The 20,289-nt window shown below is 40.3% G+C and overlaps 1 protein-coding gene across 2 annotated transcripts in view; it reads left to right on the forward strand.

Annotated features, from left to right (window-relative positions):
• The first annotated feature begins 434 nt into the window (after positions 1-434).
• Positions 435-20,289, forward strand: part of OSBPL8 (oxysterol binding protein like 8) — an 85,354-nt gene continuing 65,499 nt past the window's right edge. For both annotated transcript variants that reach the window (XM_048300127.1, XM_048300129.1), the window contains exon 1: positions 435-567. The gene's annotated coding sequence lies outside the window, so the exon portion shown is untranslated. The remainder of the gene's footprint in view (positions 568-20,289) is intronic.

The raw sequence follows: 20,289 nt of genomic DNA on the forward strand, positions 1-20,289 counted from the left end.
ACAGATTCTGTGATTCTGAGAACTCACATTTTGAGGTGACAAAAAAAAAAAAAAAAAAGAAAAAAAGCAATGCACGCTTCCTCTTGCGATGTTCATCTGACACCACGTTTCTCAGTTTTTCAGGCATGCTTCAGACCGCACTTAATTTCCACTGCAACTGCTTTTCGGCTGCCTAAGTTATCCCGTAACACCACGCGGGGTGACCGATACTGCGCTGCCGCGCTACCCCTGCATTCCGCGCAGCCCGCGGCTCCCACCGGCAGGAGCAGCGCCGCTCCCGGCGGCTCGCGGGCACCGCTCCCGCGCCCCCCCGCGCGCCGCTCCCGTGGGGCGGGGCCGCCGCCGCCCGCGCCTGCGCGCGCGCCTCCCGCCGCGGCGGATGAGCGGATCAGGCGGCGACCGGGCGCGGCCGCGGCGGGAGCAGCAGCGGGAGCGGTCGGTGCTGCGCGGGGCGGCGGAGCCCGCGCCTGCAGGGGAGCGGAGGGCAGGGCAGGGGTCCCGGCCGCCGCCCACCCGCACCGGCCGGGCGCCTCTCCGCGCCTCCCGCCGCACCCGCTGCGGGCAGAGGTGAGGGTAGCGCCGGCTCCGGGGCAGCGCCGCAGCCACCGCGGCTGCGGACGGGCGCGGGGGGCGTGTGACACGCCGGTGCCGCGCTGCCGAGTGTGCTGCCTCCCCGCCGGCTGCCGGGCGGGAGGGGCTTTCTGGGAACCCCCCGGCGTCTCCGGTAACGCCGGGCCCGGCGCTTCCCGGGAGTGGGTGTTGCTGGGCGCCGGGAGGGTTCGGCAGCGGCCGGGCTGGGTCCCGCGGGCGAGGCTGAGCTGGCTGCGGCGGCTCGGTGCGGTGTCGGGCCGGCAGCACGGCCCCGCGGAGCCGGGCACCGCGGCCGGGGGCTCCGGAGCCGCGGGCCGGCTGGTGCCACTCGCCGTGCGGACAGCCCGGGCCCGCCCGCGCCCGCCGGCCGCCGTTGGAAACCGGTCGCGTTAGATGCAGTTAAAATGTAGCTACTGTGACTGCGGTAACCTCCTTCCCCTCACACTGGGAAAATAATCTTGTGCTGTAGCCGTGCCCTGGGGAGCGAAACGTAGTTACTGTCCCCGGTCCCGTGGCGCTGCCAGCTGCGCTTCTGTATCTCTATTAGCAGGCCTTGGAAGCGGCTCGCTTCCTAAAGAGCCTGGGCTCTACGGGGGCTTTGCTCAACGAACTCGGTGATCGTTCAGATGAGGTTCACACGGTTGCTTGAAACAACAGTCTTCACAAATTGTGTGTTGTAGCAGTGCGCTGTAAAATCCTTCTCCTGAGAGGAGGAAAGCCATCAATTCACTGTGTCACTGAAGATGTTTCTAACGTGTTTCATGCTGCCACTGTCCAAACAAAACAGAGTTCTTGGGACTGAGGTCAGGAATCCTTTTAAAAACAGCTGATTTTCATCTGGCAACTTCCATAACAGTAATCATTCCGACTTAATCATAGGAAATACAGATCTCTTTGATCTGTTAAGTGTTAATACAATCGGGGCCCTGCTAATGCTTGTTAATTATCAACCTCAGTTTTGAAGTTTTGAAAACACAGGAGCTGGTACTGACTTGTTAGTCCGCAGTGAACATGATGGGCAGTAACAGAACTGTGTAAGGAGCGGTGCTTCCCACTTGTCTTTGTCAGCTCTTGTCTGGCAAGGGAGAATTTAGAGTTGATACAGTTCTGGTTTTAAATGATGCAGAAAATATGAGAACATAATTTGCACTCTTGGCTATCAAGTAGCTGTAGAAGGGACTGCTGAAATTTTCTGTGTGCTGTTTTGTTTTAGAATTCCCTGCAAACTTCTGAGGTCAGTTGTTGTGTTAGCCATGTACTAGTTTTTAATCAAAACTCCTAACCTTTGAAGTAATTTGTTTTGTGATTATACAACTTTCCAAAACCTGGCTATAGAGCTCTCCTTTCCAGATGCTTGTTTGATGTGTCTGCGTCAGAATTGAAACTATTTGGGGAAAAAGGAGATGTGTGATTGTGGTCACTTGGGGACCCTTTGGCTCCTCGTTATTTTTATTTTTTTTTGTTGTAGAGTTGTGAAGATCACAGAATCATTTAGCTTAGAAAAGACCCTAAAAATCATGTTGTAAATAAACCAAATTTGTCAAGGCTGATGTAGCTTAGACCTGGCAATAAATAAATTTGTTTCTACTTTATTCATGGGTCAGGGAAAGAGCTCCTTTTAGACATGCTGCTTTGTCAAATTAGTTAAAAAATGACTTTTTAGTAAAGGGCCATTCAGCTCATATTTCTGCTGCACGTGTAAACCCCAAGAGTACCTCAAACTCTGTTCTATAAATGCTTGTTGATGTTTGTTAACTTTTACCACACAAGGAGGAATTTTCTGATGCTGCAGGAAACAATGCTGGACTCGTACACTTTTTACAGAGAACTGAATGGGGACAGAAAGTCAGACTTCTGTACTCTATTATCTCAGGTTTTGCTCCAAAGAGAAATAAAATGCAGAAATGAAAGGAAAATAATTTTGGGGGAAGGGAAGTTTACTGAAGATTGATTATTTTTAGGTTGCCTTTCCTTAAATTCTGTTGAAGTGATTGAGAAGGGTCTGAGGCAATGCAGCACTTAATCTTTTTCTTTTGTCTGGTCTGCTGTTACACTTTCAAATAAATGGTCGTGCAACTACCTAGTAAAGAAACTATGCATACTTTGTATTCTGTGAAGTTGTGTTCCAGGCTCCTCTCTGTCCAGTAAATCTTTGCATAGAACACTCAGCCAAGTTTTAATGAACTGTGTCGAGTCAGTTATTAGGCTTTCATCTCTTCACTGATTACTGTTTTACCACCTGCTTTCCCGCTGCATTTCCCACAAATTCTGTTTCCTGAAGCATGCAGGAGAGTTTTCTAAGTTTTCTTTTCTCCCTTCTCCCTTCCTGTGCCGTGTAATTCCTCTTGCTTTAGGCTGTCTGTCAGATAACTTATCTCTTATTGTCTTGGTCTTCTGTTTCAGAACAGAAAATAAATTTGTTGGAGAAATTACATAATGTTGTATACTTAAAACTTCCCAATGGGCCAAGCAATGCGGTTTGTTTTAGTTCTGTTTGTTTCTTTTTAATGAACATGCATAAAGCTCTACATTACTCAAATTTATGATTAAACACAGAATAACAATTTTTATTTTTCAACAACATGGAGAATTGTGAAGGAAAACAGAAAAAGACCTTCAGTGAAGAAATAGTGATAACTGTAGAAAATAGCATAGTCCTACTCTCTACAAGTATGGGTTTTCTCCAGTCTGTATAATGTAATTAAAGTAGTACAAACACAGAAGTTGATGATCCTATTCTCCAAACTGTAATGTGAACATCTTGGTCAGGTAAATTGTGGTTCATGACAGAGTATTCTGTTAATGAAGATCTTGCTTCTATGGCAGATGTACAGTTGGGAAGCAGAGAAGCAGTAGCAGAAACCTTTTTGAGGGAGATATTTGTGTAGTCACTGTTTCTACAGGAAGAGTGAAGCAGCGTAGTTCTTTGCCTAGGCTGTTTTGTTGAATTGGTGAGGAAGTTAAAAATACTGCTTCTAAGTGTCACACGATTCTTTAGATGATTTCCTGAGTGAGCTGCCTTTACTGTTTGGCTTCCCCCCCCCTCCCCCCCAGTGTTCTGATGTGGTCATAATGATGTTGAATTAGTTAATCTTTTCTGTTTTGTTAGACAGAAGTTGCAATTAGCTTCTGTTAGAACAGGTGGTTGATGCTAATACAGTTCAGAAATATATATCTGTTTAAGACAGAAGAAATTATGGGCACAGTTTTGGTCATTTGTTTTGTTGAAAAAAAACCAACCAACAAAAAAATCCCACAGCAACAAAAAATGTTTTTCCCAAAGCCTTTGATTCAGTTTAGAGGACTGTCTCTGAGTTTTGCTTGAGCGATTTCTTTTGCTGTTCTCTTCTCTTTTGGATAAAGTTTGATAACCTCTGTGTTTAGCTTCAGCTGGTCAATAGTTCCCTTCCTTCCCTCTGCTGCCTGCAGCTTTCCCACTAATGCAGGGTCGTACTGTGGGTTTGAAGCTGGAGCTATGTGAAGGGCTTTGTAAGGCTCTTGCCTCTGTTGAGAGTGTGTGAACAAATATTGAGACAAGTGTGACTTGCACAAGTTTTCTAGTTATTAGAAGGTCTAGTAACCAGAAATTAGAAAAAATAAGTTACTGACTTTGAAAAATTAATACTTCATGGCATTGATAATTACTAGAGGAGATATAGCGTTGCTGCCTTGTGGACTAATTTGGACCCTGGACTTGAAGAATCTGCATTGTTTTGGAGATTTTTTTATGAATTAGCATCTGATCAAGGAGGTAGTTTCCCTGCCTAAGAAACTCCATCAGTTTAGATGCAGTAGAAGCAGCTCTGTGTAGCTTTATCTTAAAACATATGCTTGTCCAGCTTGTGGGAACAGCAAATTGCATGCTTTTCTGGTGATTTGTCTCATTTTGGTAATTTCATATCGTGGTAGAGAGCTTGGTGGAGCTTGATGTTCTGAAGACTAATACTGACTTTTAAAAGGAAGGCTTCTGTAGAGTGTTGAATCCTGTAAATGCAGCATGTGAAGTTCGGGAAATGGTGTTCATAATAGGCCACTGATTACCAGCAGATATGTTAAAAGCGTTTTATTCAGAGTAACTGGTCCTGGATTGTACACAATTGAAATCTGGAGCAGTATTTTGCTATATTTGTTATAAAACAGTGTTTATTTCCATCTGTACTCTACAAGAAGGAAATCTGTTGCAGATGTAACATGTAGAGTAGCATAAGAAGCCTCTTGAGAACAGCTAAGACTGCTTGACAGATGGTAAGAGGCATTTGGGAAGTAAGATTTTCATTTTGAGGAAATAGCTTGGACTTCTGGTGCTAGGAGAGGAATAAATAAACCTCGTTTTCTTCACATTCTTAATTGTGGATGTAAGGTTTTATCTGAGCTTGTTCCCTCAGCACAGGGTACAGCACTGATCATTTATCCTCTAAAAATGCTACATCTGTCTCTCTGGAAGTTCTTAAGGTCACACTGACTTTGACACAGTATGGGAGTGTGTGTATCTCATCTTCCTTTTTTCCATTTAACCATTCATTCATCTGTTTGAAAGTGTTCTCATTGCATCTAAGCTTGAGCTAGCTCATATGTTATCTTTATGTTCAGACATTTTCCAGTGCATTAATCCTGTCACCCAGTGTTGGTGTTGCAGTACTGCAGAAGCTGTTAATCTGACTATTCAGTTGAGATAAGGGAAACCGGCATGTTTCCTTCCAGAGTCATCTTTTTCTTGCCTGCAAACAGAAGCCATGGTATTTTGAAGGTAATTTCAAAAGACCAGTGAGTTTCTTTTGAATAGGCTTGGACTTGGAAGTGCGGGTTTAATACTGGTCATTTAAACATGTGAAAAAAATTTTATTTAATTGAGTATTCTTGCTCAACTTAGGGAAGCATGCTTGTTGTAGGGAGACATTTTTTTGGTTGACAGTTTTAGCTATTTAAGGAATAACACATCAGAAGATAAGTGGGTGTTTTTAGAATTCACATGTTTAAAGCTGATAGTAAGCAGGTGGTCTAGTAAACAGAGTTGGGTACTTGACTGTGGCTTGGGCATTATTTATCTATTCCTAAGAATTCCCAAGGTTTAATAAATTAAAGGATACATTCCACCCCAAAGTAATGAATAACACCCATGGATGGTTCATGTGACTCTTCAACCAGCAGAAGCGTCATTCCAAGCCTGGCTTTGTCTCATGTACAGCAGGTCTTTTTCTAACTACCTAAGAGGGCCACATCTCAGTGATTGGCATATTTTTCCTCAAAAATGTTCTTTAGATGTTGTATTTCTTAGAGATGATTTGGAGAGTTAAGGCAAACAATTTATTGCTTATAACTGGATAGTGATACTTGAAAAGAGAGTCATATTCTTGATACAAGATTTGTGAAAGCAAATTATGGGTTTAGTTGGTGTCAAGTTCATGAATTATAAAAGATTCCTGGCTTTATTCTAAAGGTGAAGTTTGACATACAAAGATTCGTGAAACATTTGGCCAGGTACGCAGCAAGTTCATTTGCTTGAAATTTCATGTGGAAATTTTTTTATAATTATGGCATCCTTTATGGGCAAAGTGGATACTTTTTTTTTAGGTAAAATATGGGTGACATTTGCTTCGATATTGCATTGACCTAATTTTTTAGTTAATATATTCATATTTTGTGGTCTTGCAATCTTTGCAGGTTTTAAAAAGAAGTGTGGTAATGCAGTAAATCTGTGATTAGATACTCCTTAAATGGCACTGAATTGAGAAACTTGAAACAGTAGTTTCCCTGGTCTGGTTGCAGTGTAGTAGAAAAGATGACTTGGTATGAGGATATGTGGTGATGCATATAAGCTCTTTTCAGTACTCAATAGCATATTTTTTCTTTCTTTCTTGCATGTTTGGTTCTAGTGTAAATAGCTGCTTATGGGTCACTGTTTTTTCTTTGAACCAGGCCATGGCATGGTTTGTCTCTGCAGGGGATGAAAATACTGTAGAGTGTATGACTGGAGTTAGGGAAGAATACTGTTCACAGCCACATGAAGCTTTCAGAATAAATCCCAAGTTTGCCACCCCCTGTGCAAGCTGTTCCTTCCAGTCTTGTCTCAGAGGTGGCTGCCCGAGAGACCTGCAATGTGTGTGGGGACGGGTGGTGGAGAGGAGCAGGGTAGGAGTTTTGTTCTTTGTGCGGTGGGATGCTGGTGCTGCCAGGAGAAGAGGAGGCAGTTTATTTGCAGTAGAGGTTTTGGTGCAACTTGTGAACCTTTATGCTGCCATAGTCGAATACTGTTCTTTAGCACAGAAGGGATAGCTAGGATATTGTTTAGGCATTAAAGCAGTGAGTCTGCATAAACTGCAGTTTGTTGTTTGTCAGCTGTGGGACTCACATACAGCAGCACCATACTGTACCAGGAGAGCAGGTTTCCTATTGTTCCTCACTGGAGAACTAGTCTGGGAGAGGGACTGAAACATACTAGAGTTTGTCTGAAACTCTAAATACATCGCAAATACAAAATCAAATATTTAACATGGCTGTAGAAGGTCTCCTTCCTTGCATGACTTTACCTTTGTCTAATAAGAGCTCTCTTACAAGGCTTTTGATGTAATCAGAGTTCTTGTGATATTTCTTTCAGTACTTTTTCCAGTGGAAAGCAATCACAAGAACAAGTTTATTTGTGTCTCTGAACGGAACTGAGCCAGTTTAGATATCCATTTAGAGCAGTGCAATTGATTACATAATGCAAGGAAAATGTTTTGGTCTGAACAGATGTGTTACGGCAATGCATATAATGCAGTCTGTATTACTTGGGCCTGACTTCTAAGAGTGAACCACTTTTTATTCTCCCTCATCCCCACCCTCACATGTGCAGTATGGAAATGAGGCAGCTTACCTGCTTGATGGAGTAATTTATTTGTTCTTAGGCAGTTTACCGTGGGTGCATCTCCTGCTTTACAGATGGGCACAGATAATCCTTGTGCTTCCTGTGTAGGAATATGTCAGTCGTGCCGACTCCTTGCCATCCACACCATGGCTGCTGAACGTGAAACTGCATTTGTGTGCTTTACTGAACGCTGCCTCCATAGAGTTACAACTGGGAGCTAAACTAAATGTAAATTGTAGGAGTGGTGCTGGGTGGAGGTGGTGTGAACCCCCGGAACTGCTTTGTTTCAGGCTGTGGTCATTTCCAGGTGAAGAGTACCTGTGAAGTCAACCAAGTGCTCTTTTCCCCCGAGTAGGTGGATGTATAATTCAATTTTTTTGGTAGAAGTTGAGTACTCTGAGTAATGTTAGTGTTATCTTTTTTCCACAAGTCTTGGAAGCTGCTCTACTGCACTTTTTGAGGGACTATTGGACACTCAAGATTACTGGATTTTTTTACAAAGAAGACTGGGTAACTTTAAAAAAAGGATATGTATTTTAAGTACTTGAAACATGATGATTCTATTAATGCATAGTCCATGCAGAAATATGGAATAAGGTATCCAAAGACATCAGATTGGTACCTAAGGGAAGTGTTAACTTTTTCTAGTATACCAGTTCTAGAAACAGAGGAGTTGTTCTGAGTTGAAACATTAACAAGATGAAAGTGACAAGACTTGGAAGTGGCACAGCTATTGCTCCATTTTTTTTTTTTTGAGGTTTTTTTTTTTTGAGTGTTTGAGTAATTATGAATATGTTTAATCCACGTCTGCAGGAAACATAGTTTGTCTAGATGCAGAGTTAAATAAAATAAAAGCTTAAGTATTATTTGTTGAAGATGTCAAATAACAGCTAGCGTGATTGAGAGGGAAAACTGCAAAGAAGTTCTGTAGACTTGGGCCATAAATAGGCATCAGCTTGGTGTAAATTCATTGTTTCTAATAGCTTGTTCTCCTTCTGGACAATATTGCCACGTGGAGATATTATATACCAGCTAAACTTGGTTAATAGTCTGCACTGTAAACCTGGGACAAATGGAAAGAAAATTTGGCTTTGACTCATCTCAGTGGGTTTGTTACATGTACTATACAGCCACCATACATTTATTGTGGGTATAGTGTGCCAGACAATATAATTTTGGAAAACGTTAAATATTGCTAGTATGACTGTACAGTTGAGTAACTGATTATGCTGCAGCAGAAGATAATGCAGGCATGCGCTCTTCTCTTAATGCTCATTATTCTTAAAGCTCTCTTTCCTCTTTGGGAGGTGAAGAGAGAGGTCTCTGCAACAGGAGAAGTCATTTTGGTCTTGTATTGGGGAGCCAAAGGTCAAGGTCTACAAGAAGAAATTTCTGTATCAATATTAGTTTTTAGGCTTGCATATTTTCCAGCTCTCCTGATGGCTGATCATGAATGATTCTCTGAATAAGAAATCTGCTCCTCTGCTCTTTCCATTTCTTATGGGGGACCTTACAATGCTTTGTGCTTCTGTTATATTGCCTTCTGATTTTTGTCCCTGATAATACACTTTTCCAATTCAGACAATGTCACAAAAGTTATGGTAATGTGAAGGACAGGGAAAGGAGGAGGATTGAGGAATACTGTTAAATTCTTACCTAAAGTAGCAGATAGGGTTAATTTAGTGTCACTGAACATCTGGCCATGCTTTTTGTAGCTGACATCTAACATAATTGAAGTGGATGTAATGTGCACATTACTAATGGAGGGGTATCTTTTGTGAGTGAAGACCACTTGCATCACTTTCCTAACCTAATGACATCATCTCTGCCAATGTTGAGATGGCCTTTTTGCTTCTCTTCAGTCCATTTTTTCTGTGTAATTAGGAAGGTGAGGGCCTCCTTCTTGCTAGCTTTATTGAGGAAAAGACATCTGGAATTACTGCTTTTTCTTGTGAGATATGACCTGTCTGCTTTGTCTGCTGTTCCAACTGCATTACCTGTTCCAATTTCACTGGATACTTACCATCTGTCTTCTGCCTTGGTCTCCTACAAAAATCACCATTAAAGTGCTGAAGGGAATTTTCTGTCTGATTTCTTGTAGCTCTAGGCACCATCTGACTAACTGTGACTTAGCTTTTTCAGGGGAGTATAGTTTTAGAAGACGATACGATCAATTAATATTGATACGGAAATTTCTTCTTGTAGACCTTGTTCCCAATACAAGACCTGAATGACCCTTATATTCTGTCCAGTTAGGTCAGACACTGTGAAGGACTACTAGCCTGGAGGAGGGTTTATTTTTTTCTCTTCCTGAAGTGATGTGCTTGCCCGTGTTACTCAGGCAGTGGTGTGTGCTGTCTGGATGTGATACATGGGCGTGTGGTATCTGCTTTACTGCAAGGACTTGCTGAACCTGTAGAACATAATTTGCATGTGTACATGTATATATTTGCATAGGAAAGAGTGTCCTAGCAATACATTAGAAAGAGAGAACCTCCTGTGAACTGCTAGCTGGCAAATCTCAGTGCAGGGCTCCCAGCTACGTCTTCAGCCTAACACAACAGTTGGGGTAGCTGTGACCTGCAGTCCTTCATCTTATTTGCAGCCTCCTTTAGAAAAAAAGTTCTTGGTATGGGTAAGTAAAGCAACTTGGCTTATCTGTATGATGCAAATTGCAGACTTTGAAGGTATCTCTTTGCTTCAATTAATGTCTTTAAAAAAAAATTCTAAATCGAATCTGCACAATACATAAAAAGTTACAGTTCTAATGCTAAGGGTCTTACTGGGCTGTCTGTTATGATCTGTTGGAGGCTGGAAGATTTATGTTACAGCACATATTTCCTCTGCTGAAATCAAAATTTTGTAATTTCTCATCAGTAATTGAAATGTACTCTTTGATTGTGCAGAGAAGCCAATAAGCTAACATTTGGATCTTGTTTTGTACACAGAATTGAGGACCCCACACTAACCTACCTATAAAGATTTACTGCTTGCTGTTTTTAAAAACACTACTTTGATTCTAGATTGCAAGCCTTGAAAAGGGTCAGGATAAGCCTTAATGCAAACAGCTACACTAAAAGATGTGGGATGGAAAGTCATCAGAGGAAAGCATGGACTTGAGGCCTGGGATACTGGCAAGCAGAAAGCATTTCCTCTACAGAAATTACAATTCCATCTATTTAGAGAGCATGCAAAATTACTGAGGGTAAGCAGAATTTTTAAGACACAATTCTGAAATCATCAACAAGAATGAATGTTCTTCCTTGATGAAAAAAGTTCTCCTTTGATTAAAAAAAAAAGTCTACTAAGGCAAAGCAGCACCAAGCAGAAAGTTTATACATGCCAATCAAGGTAGAACGCAGAAGAGGGAGCTGCCCTATAAAGTGAAAGAAAAACTGGCAAAAAAAAAAACCTGGAAGAGTGTACAGATGGATCTGTACCATGTCTGCTACTTTATTTAAATATTAACTATACCCACTTACTGTCAGTGCTTCAAAGAACACCGCTCAATATTTGTCTCCATGCGCTAACAGGAATATTTTTCTTTGAAGCTCAATAATCAGTTTTTTTCAGTGTCATCAGCTCTGTCTACTGAAGACTTAAAAAGTTTCCTTGTATATCTTAATGTTGATCTCTGCCTTCTTCCTAAACAGAGCTTGATCTGTGTCAGAAAGAAGGTTAAAGATCTGGTAGGTGGTGGTTATTTTTCAAGCTTAAGAAATCGATGGCTGCATGTTGTACCATTTGTTGAGTATAAATATTTATTTTTTGTTACTAATTGACCAGAAAAGAACTCTAATACACTTGTTTTTACTATTTATTTTATCAGTTATCAAATTATATTTCATCTTTCTTCGTGACATGAAGAAAACTGGATTTTTTTGTTTAAGTCACTTTCCTCCGTGATTGAGAGATTCTTTGTAAATAGAACCTACTTATAAACAGGACTTGTGTTATCTCTTACTGTAAATATACTGAAGTAATCTCCATCTTATTAACTGCCATATTAGCAGCATAGATAGAATTGAGGCATGAACAGAATAAGGCAAAAGTCAACATTGAACTGTACTGTTTTAGTTGCTGTATTCTGTGAATGCTTCACAGTATCATGAGTAGTCTTTCATTCAAAAAGAGAAGAAATTATTTATCTTTACATCTTATGTAGATTGAATATTTGCCAATAGGAATCTCAGACAAATATATTGTAGATGTAGCTTTGCCTATCTTCCTGCATATTTGTTCTTTTTTCCCTTACATGGATTTATTTCTGAACTCTGTTCCTGAATTATTCTGGATAATAATTTGTGGACTCCTTCCTCTTATTACAGGTACAAGAATTCATCATGCATCTGAAATGCTTACCAGCATGGCACTTCTCATGCTGTGAACAGTTAAAAATCATATCTTCCTGTCTTCTTCATCAGAACTTGCAACAGCATCTTATGGATCAGGCTGATGAAGATCCAGCAGAAAAATTAGATGGCTTAGTCTGCTTTTGGAAGAAGAGACCGGTAATTTTTCTGTAACATAGTGGTCTCTTGGTATTGCTGTGTAGCAACAGGAGGCTCAGGCTTTTCAAACTGCTGGTTCTTTTGGGCTTTGGGTTTAATTTTAAACTTCAGGAAGCTAAGGCTTGTTGCATTTTAAGAGAACAGTGTTAAGGGTAACTTCATTGTGTATTGTTCTTAAAAACTAAAGACAATGAGTTATAACTTTTTAAAAATTCTGTATATGGAATATTATCTGGCAGTTGACCTTTTGTGAATTTAATATGTAAAAAAGCATTTGTGCTGGCAGCCCAGGAACAGGAAAGGGAAATTAGAGTGAGAGCGTCCTGGTGTTGATCTCAATGTACAGTGTTTAAAAGTGATGGCTGAAACATGTCTGAGGTATCACAAGTAAATTTGGACTGTGATTCATTGTAGGCATTTTCTAGATATTTCTGTGGGTTTAAAAAAATGCATTAGTTTCCAGTGTTAGCTAACAATTTCATTTAAACAACTTGGTGGTTTTTTTGTGGTGTGGTGTGGTTTGGTTGGGGGTTTTTTGACTGTTAGTTTCTTGTAAGTGATTAAGACATAAACTGCTTGTTTAGCAGATATTTCTATCTTACAAATGCAGGTTTAAGAAGCTTGGGTTGTCCAAATGAGTAGCATCTGTTGTGATTCATTTGGCTTTAAGGTGTTGGGGGAAATGTTGTGGAAGCAAGGTCTTGGCTTATAGAATAATTTTCTGAATATAGTTTAGTGCCTTCATAGAGATGGTGTTTGAATTTGCACCTCTGTCTGTAGACTTTCGGATGGAGGGAAGGAAGAAAGGGATGTGTTGGTTTTTTTTTTTTTTTTTTTTTTTTTTTGGTTGTTGTTGTTGTTTTTGTCAGGGAGCAGATGGTGTTTTAATGACTTGTAACTTGCTGTAGCTGACCACCTGCAATCTGCACAGAGTGTTCTGCAGCAGGGCAGCCCAGACAGGAAATTGTGGAGGAGCAAAAAGTAGTTGCTAAACAAGTTTCATGTGAAGTCTTAGAAAAGGACCTGAGTGAAGGAAGGTGTGCATGTTACCAGGGTTTTACACTCAGTCTGAAAGCTCTCACTGAATCCTCACTCCCTTCTCCAGTGTCAAGGGTCCCAAGAGTTGAGTGGTGGGGGAGAAGAAAAGAAATGATGAGGCTTTTTTATTACCACTCACAGGTGTAATAGGTGCAATTTTCCAACTCCACTTAGCATCTGTCCTCTTCTTGTGACACAATGCTGCTGTTGCCATCAGTACTGAACGAAAGCCCACGTGAGCTCTGGTGGCCTTAGTCACCATCCTCTTGCAGGGTCATGTTTGCTTGAAATTTATTCTGTGATTTAAAAAAAATGCATTTTATCTCCATGTTTGTCCTGCTGTAGTCATCTTTCAGGTGATGGCTCTGTGTCATTAACTGTTTTGGTTATAATTGTCTGACGATTCTCAACATCTTTTCTCTGTCCCAGGTTTATTCTATGTCCATAATACTTTTATCTTTAGCCCCATGCACCTCTCTCTCCTTTCACTTAAGCATATAGTAGCATATCTGTTTTTTTCTTCTTTGTTGCTGTCCTGCCTGTCTTAGCAATTCAGAAACCTAGCAGTGTTTGTCTATATTCTTGTGCTTTCCTTCACTTTCTCTGGAGAAAAATAGACGTGTTCATGGATGGAGGCTTGCATGATGCATGAATATTTTGCAGTTGTGAAATTTTAAATGTCTCTACTTGAATCCCATGCATGGCAGAGTTTGCTGCTTGCCTTGCCAAGATCATGCTATTGTAAGAGTGTGGGAGAAGCTGCAGTTCAGGTGCCTATGTCAACATCTCCTCCCTCCTCAAACAAATAACTGCAAGCATAAGCTATAAAGCAAAATTAGTAATACTCTGCTCCTCCCAGAACTGAGTCCAGGGAGGTTGTTATCAGCGTAAATTTATTTGCTCTGACCAACACTTTTAAGAGCTCTACTGATGATAGTCTGGTGGAATGCAGTGGTATCAGTCTGCTCTCCATTACAGCCTTGGAATTCATTTCCTAGGTTAGTGAGGCCGACATTGTGTCTTGGCTTCTGCTCCTCCTTCATCACTATTTCTGGTGTCTCATGCGTCTTCTAGTTCCCAGCAAATGTTTTGCTGAGTAGCAAAGATAGTAATTTTGATCTTCAGCAGGCTGTCCTTCATCCTAAGGAATGGAAATGCTAGGCTCCTGTGAATTCTGATTCGTGAGCACTACAAAGACAAGCTTGCATGCTCGGTATGCTGGGAGCTAGTGTTACGTACTTTGCTTGAGATGCATAATGAGGCTGACAGCTAGGAGATGAATTTTCTGGGGAAGCATTGAAATTGCTGTTGTGGTGGTTCCTAAAGCTACTGACTTGCTAGTGATTGAGTAATTTTTCTACCCATTGTGAAATAATGTGAACCCACCATGATGGTGGCATGGGATTTGCACAGTTTGCTCCTCAATCTGCTTCTGGCATGTTCAGCAGAACACCTAAGGGTTGTAGCAATGGGATACAGCATACTTTGCTTTTGTCAACTCCTGCTAAGATTTTAGGAAGAAAGAGAATGGGAAGTCAAGGCTATATATATATACTTGGATCCATGTTACTTATGTTTTCCAGGAGTGAATGGTAGCTCATTCCTGTGAAGCTTTTGCCGTGCACATCGTGATGTGAACAATCAGCCTCCAGACAAAAGTGATTGCTCTTGGGGGGGGTTCCATGTGGAAAGTGTGTTGCTGACAGACTAGAACTGTATTTTAGTGTGAAACTGAGATGTCCTGTGCAGGCTATTATTTTCTGAAAGTGCCCCAATTTCAAGTAAAGTGAAAGCCCAGGTGATCCAGATGTACCCACCTGCACTAGAACTGCACCTTCTAGTCAGGAATATGAGGTTACTACGGAGAACTTGGTTTTATTTTCGTAATCTAAAATGAAATGTCTGAGTGTCTCAGGTCCTATGTATGGGAACAGTTTATTGTGGATCTCTGTTTTAAGGATGATCTCACCTGCGGTAACTTAACATTTTTGTTTGACTGGCATTATGGTACATTTCTTTAATCATCTGAGAGGGTTGCTTTTCAAATTAAAGCATTTTGCATACTTTCTTACTGTGTATGGTATGTTGTGGAAATGCTTGAACTGAAGATTCTTGAAGCACCCTCACAGTGCATTCCCTGTTCTGCAGTCCTTAGCCCCAGGTTAGGGCAGGGAGGTGAGCTCTGTGAAATACTGCCATCTACAGCACTGTCAAGGATAACTGGACAGCAGCAAGAGAACTCCTTGGAAGTTATAAGGCTTAAAATATGCCTTATCTTGACATGAAGATGATTCTGACTTTCAGCCATCGCATAAAGGACCTGTTTTCAAAATGAAGAGCTAATTTAGGCTTGTTTAAATATTCAAACAGATGCCTGTTAAGCAGCTATACTGTGCATATTTAAAAATAAATTTATAATGGGGAAGAAAAAGTAATTAATGCCACTCTGAACTCCAGTAGTGAACTCCAGAAGTTATACTAAAATATAACACTGGAATCTATCACTGGAAACAAAATTCTGATGTTAAAACTGGGTAGTTACTATAAAATCAGCTCCAGTTCACGAGAAAATCAGAAATCACTTTACCTACCTTTCCTTCTGTTGAACAAATAAAGTTACAAAAAGAAATGTGATAGTCACAGAGTCGCATGCATCTAAATTTCATGGCAAGTAGGCATGTGGAATTTTTTGTGTAAGAGGAAATATCTATGATGTAGGAAAGAAGAAGTTAGAAAGAAAAATGAGAATTCCAGCTCCTTCTGCCTGTCTAGTTGTTGTGCTAATTTAAAAATGGCAGACATGAAAAAAGCAGGTTGGGTGACATAAATTATAAGTAGATTTCCTTGTCAGTAGTCAATCTAAAAGGCAGAATGAATGATTGTACCTTACTGAGGAGAACAAAGTTAAGCTCTTTGAATGGAAATGGCACTGTACAATTAATATCTGTTGTTAAAGATAGCATGAAAAGGCAAAATCAAACTTCATAGCCCACCTAGATCATCTTTATCTTTTGTTTCTATGGCTATTTTTTTTTCTGTTAAACCTTTGATTTTGCCTTCATAAATCTTAAATGTTTCAGGATCTTCATGAAGAATTGAAGAATTTTTCAGTCCTTGTTAAAATGTGGTTTATTTATGAATTACAGTTTTTACTGAAACAGCTAACAGATCCTTGAAGGTGTCTGAGGAGACAATTGTACTATGCTTTTTTTTTTGATTGAATGCTATTCTCCAGTCCCAAAGTAGGCAGACTGCTTAGCATTTTAATTGGTTTTCAAGATGAATTCAGGTTTACTCTTCAAGGCCAAAAAAAGGGTTATGAAGGTTAATTATACTTATCAAGATTTGGGAGCAGTCAATTCTCATTGCATGTGGAGTGTTGGCATAGTGCTTTTTTGGGGGGGGGGGGGGGGGGGGGGATTGCTTATTACTTCATCCTGTAACTGGAATGCTTGTGTGCTTATCTTGGTTAGGTGCTTTTGATGGGTGTCTCAGTTACTTCGCAGTTTGGTGCTTATAAATGGCTTTGAAATATCTAGCTGGCTATTCACTTTTAATCTGGATTTTATTAAGTTAATAGCACTCCTGGAGTTACAAGCCCTAATTTCATATTCTGTGTCTGTTGCATACAATTTGGATATGAAAAAGCCAAAGTTGTGAATGTCACAGACTTTCTAGAAGTTGTCATGGGAGTGTAAAATTTGCCACTGTATTAAGAATTACTGGCTTATGGTATTTTTTCTCAGGTTGTGATCATCAGGAAGAGGACAGCTCATCCTGCTCTGAATTCTGTTGAGGGCTACAAAACGAAGGAACAAAATCTTTTCAAATAGGAAAGATTATGTATGCCAAGCTGTTTTTGAGGTTAGAGGCTCTGCATGCTTGTTGTTGTCATTAAAAATCAGTATTACATGTGCTTTTTCTTTACAATTTTGGAAAAAATATCCCAAAGCAATAAATTTTTACTCTTCTACATGTTCATGATAAGATTTCTTGGGCAAATCATAGCTTTTAAAAGTTAAAGACTCTAGTTGTAACTGCACTGTACTTGGTGAAGTTGACTGGTTTGTATCTGTGACAGCTGGTTTTGGATACTCAGTTAATAGTGGATTGAAAGGGCAGGACACAAGGTTCCTCCAGTTGCCCCTGTCAGCACTGCACATGGTTGGAAGCATGGACTGCTGGTTACTCTTAGAGCTGCTCCTGCAGGAAGTCTAAATGAGTACCTGCAGTTTTCTTCCTTCTGACACCTCACAGCAGTGTGTGAAGTGAGTGTCAGAGACGGAATGTGCCCCAGGAATGTGCTCTCACTCTATGGGTAGGTTGGGATGTACATTTTTGTTCAGTTACAGCTTCTGAGCTGTTGCTGCCTGGCTCCATTTATTTTGTAAAGCATGGAAATTGGTGTTTCATTCTTTTCCTACATGTTAGACTTGGAAATACATGTGTAAGCTGCCTTCAAGGGAATAAAATGTGTAACATTATACACAGAGGTGTAGTTAACTGCTTTGGCTGAGATACAGGGTATTGAATTGCTTTATGCTAGTATTATCTTGGTAGTTAAGCTTGTGTTTATCTTGGTATTGTGTGTGATTTTCAATATGAAAGTAAGTTATAAAATGCTGTTAAGTGATAATTCTTGTCAGTTTGGGGGACGATATTGTCATGCTGTGAAAGGGAACGATGAAGGTTTTTTCCTTTTAAAAAAAAACCACATTCCCTCTTGGAATCATTCTTTCCCTTATTTATCGTTTGAGCTCACAAGTATTGCATCCTTCATTCCCAGCATTTGTGTCAGTCTTCTGTCTGACCCGGCATTCCTAAATTACCTGATGTCTCTTGCCACTTAACTAGCTCCTTTAACTTGCTGAGTATTGAGGGGCTGGATAGAGGAGGGTGAGGAGGCAGGATTCAAAACTTCCTATCACACAGTCCTATGGGATTGCGCAGCTGAGAGGATTGTATTCACTTTAAATCAGGTGCTCAAGCTATCTGATGGCTCCTTTAAAACATTTTATGGGAAAGAGAATTCCCAGTACTTGAGTAAGCTGGATGGAAGGGCAGGAGGAGGTGCCTTATCCATTAAATATTTGTTTAGCCTTGAACAGAATAATGCTTTGCCAAGGATGTCATTTTTTCCTCTGTTTTCTTCTCCGAAGCATTTCAAAGAACTTCCAAGGAAGTGTCAAGGCTTTGTTTTCCTGTCTGTGCTTACAGCCACTCCCTGGCTGTCAAGGAGCAGAACCCTTTATCCCAATCATGACACGTACTCAGTTGATTCAAGCAGAAAAAATAGTATCTTCTATATTGGTCCCTGAAGCGGAACATTAAATGTATCCTGATAATATGTGGCTCTTGCTATGAAAAGTCTTGGTGTTTCCTTGCAGTACTGGGAGCAAAAAGCATTCTGCTCTTCAGAAATGGGATATGTTTAATTTCTGTTTTTGAGGGCTGGCTTTGATCTGTGAAAGGCTTGACTTCTATTTTCACCTCTGTCAAAAGTAACTTTTATATAAGTTGCTTGTTTGTTGCAAATAGTGTGAGCAGTGGCCTGGCTGACATTAGGCAGTGATACTGACCTGATTTCTGAGGGCTGTGAATTGCAGGTAAGTTGTCACTTGATGGTGCTTGTAGTTCTTCCTTAGCCGTTTGTTGTGGCAGGTCAGGTGCTTTTCATTGCCCAAAGAAATGTCATAGAGAAGCTTGTAATTTGTAAAATAGAAATGGGTAGGTAAACAAGAGGTTTATTGTTAGGTCACTTGCCAAGTCTGCAATGCAATACTGTTGTACAGTTCCTGTGGATCAGGCTATATTGTTTAAATACTGCTGTTCATCCTGTTAAACTAAAAGCTATGTGAGATTGTTGCAGCATTTCCAAATCAAAGTTGATTGGCAGTTACTCAGTAGCTTCAGAAGACAAGCTCAGATGTTTGTTGCTAAAAGCACTAGTTCTTGTTAAGCCTGTAAGAAGTCTATTTGTAATATTTTTTTCCCCTGTATTTAAAAAATCTCCCACAGAACAACAGTGAAGAACCTCCCAAAAAAATCCTAACTTTCCTCCCTAGGATCCCCCAAAAAACCTCACAAACCATAAACAAAAAAACACAAAAAACAAACCCTGCCAAAAACCCTATGAAAGATCCTGAATTGTGATTATGTAGAACAGCACTGACATCTAAAAAGCAAAGTTGGGTTCATCAGCTCATTTTACTTTAGCATTAGAGTGAAAAAAACCCCAAACTTGGCAGAACCAATGGAAATCTAAATTAGACTTTCTAAAGCTTTTTAATAAACCATGATGTGTAAACCAGATACTATTGCTGCCTGTTTGAACCTGCTACTACTTTAAGTTAGGATTTCTAGGGTTTTTCCTATTGCAGTAGGTTACTCTGACCTTTTGTTCTTAAATTCTTGTACAGATATCCTGTATCTTAAACTTGTGTAAACTACTTTCCAGCACTAACCAAAAGAAATACAAATGAAGGCCATTTCTTATGTCATCAACTCTGTTTTAATATCAAGAAGAGACACTGCTGCTAAAATAAGAAAATTAAATTGTACATGAGAATAAACATAAGGTTCCTGTTTGAAATATCTGCATTTCAGCCTGCAGAAAGACCATTTTTTTAGAAACCTCTCACATAACATAACTGTACTACAGCCAACACAGCTCAACTGAGACTTGTTTGTCTGTGTTAAGTCTTCTTTCATATTTTTAATCTTGGAACTTGCATTGATTTTTCTATTTTATGGTATTTCAGTTTAGAGCAGAAATTAGGATTGTAGTTAAAACTCTCTTAACTGAGCTCCTGTGAAGTGTATTCATGGTGCTCATTAGAGAGGTAATCTCAGTTCCTACTTTGGTGAAACAGCCATTGGGATACAGGAAAGTGGTTCTGTACTGGTAGGCCTTTGGGAGCTGTGACACTTAGGGTATCCTTTCAACAAGTGTGAAAATTTAAATGAAGCCTTAAGGTTTCTTTCACCTCTTGAAAATAAGTTGGGCATCCTTTTCAGTTCTCAGAGGCAGCAAAATACAGAGTGTGAAGGAAGAGCTAAAAGCCTAGTAGAATTGCCGTTAGAAAACTGGTCTTTGCAGTGACTCAGTTTTGGAGGTATATTATTCATTTAATGGAATTTTTTTGGGATTCATTTAGGAATTCAGTTGCAATAGCATCTGATGTGGCAGTGAACCAGTGTTGGTACCTATCTGTCCAGGCAAAATCTCTGCAGCTTCTGAGATACAGAAACTTTATGGTAGTTTAAGCTAACTTCTTACTTTATTTGCAGTAGGTGAAAAGCACT

Source organism: Corvus hawaiiensis, chromosome 4 (assembly GCF_020740725.1).
Source record: "Corvus hawaiiensis isolate bCorHaw1 chromosome 4, bCorHaw1.pri.cur, whole genome shotgun sequence".
NCBI classification, from domain to species: domain Eukaryota; kingdom Metazoa; phylum Chordata; class Aves; order Passeriformes; family Corvidae; genus Corvus; species Corvus hawaiiensis.